Below are 9,478 nucleotides of genomic sequence, written 5' to 3'. Positions count from 1 at the left end.
CCCATGACTACACAACAGTATCCACGGCACCAATTCTGAATAGCACCATTTTGCTGAGCACAGTATACTTTAACCACACTGACATGCGAACAGTTTACAGACTTACTCATTCCCAAATGCTTCCACCCTTTCCCCAAAAGCCAATGACAGTGCACATTTTGTCTCCTCCTTACAGTGACAACTGCACTATTTTCTCTGGCTCCCAACATGCTTTGTATACCCTTCACTGCTAGTGGTGTTGTCTGTGAGTGATTACTGCATGTCGATTTTGATTGCAGGCAGTGGTCACATTAATATTATGGACCAGACCGTGTATCTACACAATAAAGAAAAAACCCAGTGTAGCATATCAACTGTATTTTGTCAAAAAATATGCAAGTTTTTTCCACAGAAACGGAAAATTTCTAAATTCGTTCCCCTGTTGAAAAAGAGTGATAATCTTGAAACAGAAAACTGCAGACCTGTCTCACTTCTCCAAACTTTCTCTAAGGTTTTGGTGATACTAATCAAATATAGAGTCACACATTATCTTAATTATGGAATCTGATAAACAGTAATCAGCATGGATTTCTAGCTGGGAGTAGTACCGAAACAGCTGTACTGGAAAAAACCCAAAAGAAATAATTAGTAAATTGGGAGAGGGAAAAAGTGTTGTCAGGATAAATCTAGAGCTCTCAAAAGCCTTTGACACTGTTGACCACAGCATACTTTTGGAAAAGCTTGAAGCTATAGGTATCAGAGGACCGGAACAAAAAGTGGCTTGAGTAGTATCTGAAAAAGAGGATGACGGTGGTTGGAATTACAGCACCAAAAGAAGTGTATTAGGCCCCTTGCTGTTCCCCATTTACATTAATTATATTCATGTGCCAGAGAGAAAAGCTAGAATCAAGTTGTTTTGCTGAAGATACTAGTTTAATTGTTTGTTTTATGAAGCAGTCATTGCACACTATTGTGGACCATGTCCTACAAGATACACAAAAATGGCTCAGTGCAAACAAGCTAACACTGAATGCAAAAAAAAAAAAAAAAAAAAAACTAATTATGTGCAATATGTAAGAATAAGTGAACATGATGACCTACATCTCACTATGGAGGGAAACAACTTGAAAGAGTTCAGTGAGCAAAATTCCTGGGTATGCACATTGATGAGAAGATAAACTGGAAGGACCATGTGGTGAGCTTAGCACTAAAACCCAATTCAGCATGTTTTGTACTTGGAATAATTTCAAGAGTTTGTAGTGATGACTGTACCAGATTAGTATATTTTGGCTATTTCCAGTCAATTGAGGCCTATAGGATAGTATCCTTGAGGAAAAACAAATTGTTGTTTAAATGAGATTTTCAAATTACAAAAACACCCTATTCAGATAACGACCCAGAGCCCACATCAAACACGTTGTATGCCCCTTTTTAAAGCATTGGAAATTTTTGCAATTCCATCATTATACATTCTGAAATGTCTGTCGGTGATCAAACAAAATCGCGACAAAATGAAAAACCAATACAGGTTACCATACACGGCAATGTAAAAATCTCCACTTACAGGCAGTAATAAGGACCCAAAGTCAGAAACATGTATGTAATTAAAGGCATCAAACTTTTTAATGCACTACCAAAACATATCAAAGAGCTGGAAAACTAGGATAAATTTAAAACTGTTATAAAGAACAACATGCTTGACAAATGTTATTACAGCATAAGTGAATAGCTGTGCACAAATGTATAAGGATTTAATTTCATGTGATGAACAAAATTTCATCAGTGAATGTGTCTGGCAAGCCCATAAGAAGATCAATAACCACATGCTTAAAAAATGTCACTAAAGTATAAGTGAATAGCACTGCTCAACTGTAGAAAAATATATGATGTGGCAAATGAAATCACAACTTCAAGGAATAGGTCTGTCCAGCACATAATTTCTTGCGTCATAAAAACAGTTATTTGTTGTATATTGCATTAAAAATGAGATAAATTAATATGAATACAGCACAAATTTGATCATTGGGATGTTGTGGTCTTAAGTCCTGATACTGGTTTGATGCAGCTCTCCATGCTACTCTATCCTGTGCAAGCTGCTTCCTCTCCCAGTACCTACTGCAACCTACATCCTTCTGAATCTGTTTACTGTATTCATCTCTTGGTCTTCCTCTACGTTTTTACCTTCCCTGCTGCCCTCCAATACTAAATTGGTGATGTCTGAGAACATGTCCTACCAACCGATCCCTTCTTCTACTCAAGTTGTGCCACAAACTCGCCTTCTCCCGAATCGTATCCAATACCTCCTCATTAGTTATATGATCTACCCATCTAATCTTCAGCATTCTTCTGTAGCACCACATTTCGAAAGCTTCTATTCTCTTATTGTCCATGTTTCACTTCCATACCAGGCTACACTCCATACAAATACTTTCAGAAACGACTTCCTGACACATAAATCTATACTCGATGTGAACAAATTTCTCTTCTTCAGAAACGATTTCCTTGCCATTGCCAGTCTACATTTTATATCCTCTCTACTTCTCATCAGTTATTTTGCTCCCCAAATAGCAAAACTCATTTACTACTTTAAGTGTCTCATTTCCTAATATAATTCCCTCAGTATCACCTGACTTAATTCGAGTCCATTCCATTATCCTTGTTTTGCTTTTGTTGATGTTCACCTTATATCCCCCTTTCAAGACACTATTCATTCCGTTCAACTGCTCTTCCAGGTCCTTTGCTGTCTCTGACAGAATTACCACGTCACTGGTGAACCTCAAAGTTTTTATTTCTTCTCCGTGGATTTTAATACCTACTCCAAACTTTTGTTTTACTGCTTGCACAATATACAGACTGAATAACATCGGGGAGAGGCTACAACCCTGTCCCATTCCCTTCCCAACCACTGCTTCCCTTTCATGTCCCTTGACTCTTATAACTGCCATCTTGTTTCTGTACAAACTGTAAATAGCCTTTCGCTCACTGCATTTTACCCCTGCCACCTTTACAATTTGAAAGAGAGTATTCCAGTCAACATTGTCAAAAGATTTCTCTAAGTCTACAAATGTTAGAAACGTAGGTTTGCCTTTCCTTAATCTACTTTATAAGGTAAGACGTAGGGTCAGTATTGCCTCATGTGTTCCAATATTTCTACGGAATCCAAACTGATCTTCCCCGAGGTTGGCTTCTAGTTTTTCCATTCATCTGTAAAGAATTTGCGTTAGTACTTTGCAGCTGTGACTTATTAAACTTATAGTTTGGTAATTTTCTCATCTGTCAACGCTTGCTCTCTTTGGGATTGGAATTATTATGCTCATCTTGAGGTCTGAGGGTATTTCGCCTGTCTCATACACCTTGCTCACCAGATGGTAGAGTTTTGTCAGGACTGGCTCTCCCAAGGCTGTCAGTAGTTCTAATGGAAGGTTTTCGACTCAGGTCTTTCACTGCTCTGTCAAACTCTTCATGCAGTATCATATCTCCCATTTCATCTTCATCTACATCCTCTTCCATTTCCACAATATTGTCCTCAAGTACATCACCCTTGTGTAGACCCTCTATATACTCCTTCCAACTTTCAGCTTTCCCTTCTTTGCTTAGAACTGAGTTTCCATCTGACCTCTTGATATTCATACAAGTGGTTCTCTTTAATTTTCCTGTAGGCAGTATCTATCTTACCCCTAGTGAGATAAGCTTCTACATCCTTACATTTGTCCTCTACCCATCTCTGCTTAGCCATTTTGCACATCCTGTCGATCTCATTTTTGAGACATTTGTATACCTTTTTGCCTTCTTCATTTACTGCATTTTTATATTTTCTCCTTTCATCAGTTAGGTTCAATAACTCTTCTGTTACCCAAGGATTTCTAGCAGCCCTCATCTTTTTTCCTACTTTATCCTCTGCTGCCTTCACTACTTCGTTCCTCAAAGCTACCCATTCTTCTTCTACTGTATTACTTTCCCCCATTCCTGTCATTTGTTCCCTTATGGTCTCCTTGAAGCTCTGTACAACCACTGGTTCTTTCAGTTTATCCAGGTCCCATCTCCTTAAATTCCCACCTTTTTGCAGTTTCTTCAGTTTTAATCTACAGGTCATAACCAATAGATTGTGGCCAGAGTCCACATTTGCCCCTGGAAATGTCTTACAATTTAAAACCTGTTTCCTAAATCTCTGTCTTACCATTATATAATGTGAAATATTGCAGTATCTCCAGGTCTCTTCCACATATACAACCTTCTTTCATGATTCTTGAACCCAGTGTTAATCATAGCTAAGTTATGATCTGTGCAAAATTCTACCAGATGGCTTCCTCTTTCATTTCTTCCCCCCCAATCCATATTCACCTACCACGTTTCCTTATTTCCCTTTTCCTACTACCGAATTGCAGTCACCAATGACTATTAAATTTTCGTCTCCTTTCACTATCTGAATAATTTCTTTTACTTCATCATACATTTCTTCGTCATCTGCAGAGCTAGTTGGCATATAAAGTTCTACTACTGTGGTAGGCGTGGGCTTTGTGTCTATCTTGGCCACAATAATTCGTTTACTATGCTGTGTAGTAGCTTACCCACACTCCTATTTTTTTTATTCATTATTTAACCTACTCCTGGTTACCCCTAATTCATTTTGTGTTTATAACCCTGTAGTCACCTGACCAAAAGTCTTGTTCCTCCTGCCACCGAACTTCACCAATTGCCGCTATATCTTACTTTAACTTATCCATTTCCCTTTTTAAATTTTCTAACCTACCTGCCCGATTAAGGGATCTGAAATTCCACGCTCCGTTCCGTAGAACGTCAGTTTTCTTTCTCCTGATAACGACATCCTACTGAGTAGAGCTCGCCCAGAGATCCGAATGGGGGATTATTTTACCCCCGAAATGTTTTACCGAAGAGGACGCCATCATCATTTAACCATACAGTAAATGTGCATGCCCTCGGGAAAAATTTCTGCCATAGTTTCCCCTCGCTTTCAGCCATTCGCAGTCCCAGCACAGCAGGGCCGTTTCGGTTCGTGTTACAAGGGCAGATCAGTCAATCATCCATAATGTTGCCCTGCAACTACTAAAAAGGCTGCTGCCCCTCTTTAGGAATCACACCTTTGTCTGGCCTCTCAACAGATACTCCTCCGTTTTGGTTGCCCTATGGTACGTCTATCTGTATCACTGAGACAAGCAAGCCTCCCCACCAACGGCAAGGTCCATGGTTCATGGTTCATTGGGATGATGATAAATAAAAGTGGCGAGTGGATGAGTGTGTTATGCATTGCAAGGCAAAACACAGCCAACTGGGCACGGTATAGCAAGAGCCAACGCTGCAGCACACTACTGGAACAGAAACCTTTCATCATTTTCCACTATGGAAGTGTTTAGAGAACGTGAGCTTAAGTCCTAAACGAACATAGTGTGGATGTGTAAGCCCTCAGCCTTCGTGCACTAAATTCTTCTCATCTCAGTACCACAGCCTTCGCCATCGGCGTAACCGTGGAATGCAGTAAGGGGTTGGCTGTTCGACCACAAGAAGCAGCAGCCTGCCCTGAGTTACAAGGGGCTAGCGGAAATTCGCGGGGATTGTCAGCTGCACTGTTTTGCTGCTTTACCTACAACTCAGACTATTGTGGTCGTGACATTTCTTGTACCTATTAAGTGTTGCAACAATGTATTTGTATGATTTCAGCTGTTACAACTGCGACTCTTTGGCATCACGGTAATAGGGTACGGCATTTTTTCGCCTATTTAACTGCACAGTTTTATTTTTCGCTATCGATTTGCTGTAGTACCTTAGAACATATTCTGAGGTCAAACAGAACGACCTCAACGCGAGCCAGCATGAATTTCGAGAATATAGATAATGCAAAACCCAATTCACTTAAAAAGCACAGTTGTCCTGGTGAGTGAAATGCGTTTCGGAAATCAGTAAACACCGTTTTCCCCCGTCTGCCTTGATCTCTGGTTTTCAGACTGTCGTTCGAGTCGGGTTGCACGTAGTCGATGTTTTCGGAATTCATGCTGCTTAGCAGGGGGAGCTCATTCAGTCTGAGGTACCTCGTTACGCCTGAGTTCAGAATTATAAATTTTCTGCTTGACCAAGATTTCGTGCCACCGTGAAGACCTGCCTAGACTTCAGGGTGGCTCTAATGCCACTCTTGATTCCTTGTGGATGGCTTGGAAGTTTATCAGCATTATCTCTGAGAACTGTACACAGTCGTATGCGTGAATACAAGGTGCGCTGATAAAAAGTAAAACATTTATTAACTGTCGGCTGCTACTTGGTAATCAGCACGTGATTACCGACGCAAAAGGTAATACAGAGTTTGACAGTAGGCGTACAAAAAATATCTCGTGACCAAAGACGTAAGCGTAGTTATGGCGATTCGCTTCTTAAAAGTTTACACAAGTACAGATGTGAGTTGGGCGTTTTACTGCTCTGTAACTGGCAACAGGATCGCGTTTACGTGTATGTTATCTGGGCATCACAACCAATTAAAGTAAATCCTCCTCCTCCTCCCCCCCCCCCCCCCATAAGCATAAAAAAGCAAATGTCGGGCTTGGTAGTCTAGCGATAATGAGCGTGCAGGAACAGTAGAAGTCGCGAGTTCGAATCTCGGTGCCTTTCTTTTTTGTATTTTTAAGTGCAGTGTGCCATGTTTTTGGCTAAATATACCACTTAATCTTTTACCCTTGTTTTCGCCTGTCTGTTGCAGATCCTTTGCTTCAGGAACGGGGAGATGTATCAAGTTGAAATTTTTTTCACATACTGAGTTCGTGTTCCCTTCACGGTGTAAAATATACAGACCTAGAGGGCACTTTCTGTTGACCTACACTAATGAAAATTAGCAAGGAGCAAGGTTTTACAGTACACGTAAAGGAAAAATCCGAAAACTGGCAATTTGTTATTATATCACACGGAAATTGTTATCCAACATCGAACTTCAAATTACAACATCAGTAGTTCTGCGTTCATGTTGACTGGGTCCCAATACTAAACGTCAAATATCGCGCAAGGAATGCCAGTATTGTGTTTCGGAATGTAGCCGTCATCAGATATCCATATGCGATTACTGCATGTGCATATGTCGTTCAAAGTTGCATGTGAAGCAAAATTTCGCAGAATAGACGCAGTTAGCCTCAATGCAGAACTTCTAATTACTCTAATAACAGTAATACTTAAATATCTTCAACATTTCGCGGTCCTGTCACCAACTGTATAAACATTAATTTTAATAATGAACAGTCTCAGTTGCACCGTTTATCTAGAATTTACCTGTGTTTCAGTCGGGATAACCCAACCTTCTTCACAGTAACAGTATCTACTGTCTGTCCATAGTGGACATCGCCAAGTTAATACTACTAATTCATAAACTATCGCCAGACTGTAAAACTTATCTGGCACTGCCTCGGCCCCACTTCGCGACCGCGATACGGCAGCCACGAGTGCTGTACTGGATCTCCACTATGAACACACAGTAAACACTGTTATTCTGAAGAAGGTTGAGTTATCCCTACTGAAACCTGGGTAAAGTCTAGGTAAGCGGTGCAACAGAGGCTGTTCATTATTAAAATAATAATACTGGTCGCCTGCTTCCTGCATGACTTTGTCACATTTATACTATTAAAATGAAAACATTCTCGAAAATCTTTTAATCCGTGGGATCGGTATCTTGCCAGGATCAATGTCGATAACGGGTGAAAATAGTCGAGATTCTCTACTCCCGGAACATATGAACTGTCTACATACATAATTAAGTTTGTATAACATCCTCACCGAGCGAGTCCATTTTTTCGTTTTTTTTTTTTGTATATTATGCAATGTACCTTTTTTCTCTTTTGAAAATGTGTCTTAATGACGTGTAAGATTTGGCAGTTCATGGATGACTGACATGCAATGATTCAAACCCATTACATTCTTATGCCTTGTCTTAAATAACAATGCTGCAATGAGACTGAAAATTGAAACCTATTACAGGGTTGCCACAACTTTCCCCCAAGTGAAAGACCTAAATTGTAAAAAAAAAAAGTAATGACCTCTGTGTTTCTGAACGTGTGAACAAAAATCTTAAGTACTAACATCAAAATGTTGTGTAATGAACTGCTTGTAGATGGAGAAAGGAAGCCCAATGGTAGATATGTTTAATTAAGATCACTGATTTTATTTTCATAAAGCGAAACGTATTTGGTGACGAAAATATGCATTTTCTTGGAGTTGCGAGACACATTCCTGAAAGCAGTGATGGTATTTAAAATAATCTCAGAAAAAAGTAGGCCTCTCGAAATAAATGTACAAGGTGGGGAAGAGGTGTGTCAACCAACACTGTAGGTGACTGCTAATAAAATTATGCTTCTATGTTCGTAATTGTCGGTTATGTCTATTATCTACAGGTATTGTGTGATTCTTTTTCTTTCAATAAATACATGACTTCATAGTGTACAAACTGCCTGCGATTGCCACAAATTTTTTTTTCTTATCGTCCATTCTTTCAAATATATAAACTACTTTCGAAGTGCCAAAATATACTATAATAAATAAATTTTGTATCAAACGCCGCACTGTACAATGTACTTGCTGTGAGACAGTCACGATTCCCGAAATACATCGCCTGGGGCCGAGGAGGGGCACCACAGTCCTAGGTCCATGGTAGTACCCGCACATTAGTGGCAAACTATGGGCTTTGGATCGGCAGGCCCGATCCGTTAGAGAGACCCACAGAAATGGCCTGCAATTTTTGCCCGCCACGAAAGTCCATTCATGTGGCCAGCCATTCACATGTCACAGTCACCACGTCGATGAAATGAGACCGCGGCGATAACACACGCAACGGGTAACTCGAGCAAATACTCTGAGAGTAGTCAGCAACTCACCGTAAGGATGATCGCCCAGGCACATAGAAAAGACCATCAAACTCTATAACTAAATTTTTGGCTACAGCCTTTGTCAGAAAACGAAAGTTGTTGTGACTTTTTTTTACCGCCAGTTCTTTTGTCCAGTTGCGGAAGCTTTCAGGCGCTGACGCCACGCTGCAACACACCACGGCCAGGCGGGCTGCATCGAGCACAGCCCCTGTAAATCAGCAACTGCACAGTCCAGCGAGCTAAGAAAGTTAAAACTCGGTCTGCAGAGGTCCTTCGTGCACACGAGACACTAGAACAGGTGGTGCACACAACCGCGACAGTATCACTGCTGCTGCAGACCTTTCGCTGCATCCACCGTGACTCGTGCGGCCACTGGAGTGTAAGTGTGCCTCCCGGGCAGTCCCGTCGTAGCCGACAATTGGTGCCCAGCATCGACTCCGACTGCACGCCGCCTTCGCTTCCTGTCCACAGTGTTAACTATACAGACGGCGCTTCTACGAAATCGGCAAAAAATTAGATACACCATTTAAAGAATATTACGTTTTTGAAGAAAACTACACTGTCAAAAATTCCCTTTAACTAACAGCTAAAATTAAAAACTTTTCCATTTCTGATGATGGTAATTCCGTATCCTTTAACGTAGTTAATTT

This window comes from Schistocerca gregaria, unplaced genomic scaffold (assembly GCF_023897955.1).
Source record: "Schistocerca gregaria isolate iqSchGreg1 unplaced genomic scaffold, iqSchGreg1.2 ptg000327l, whole genome shotgun sequence".
In the NCBI taxonomy this organism is placed as follows: Eukaryota; Metazoa; Arthropoda; class Insecta; order Orthoptera; family Acrididae; genus Schistocerca; species Schistocerca gregaria.
This window is presented reverse-complemented; position numbering follows the sequence as displayed.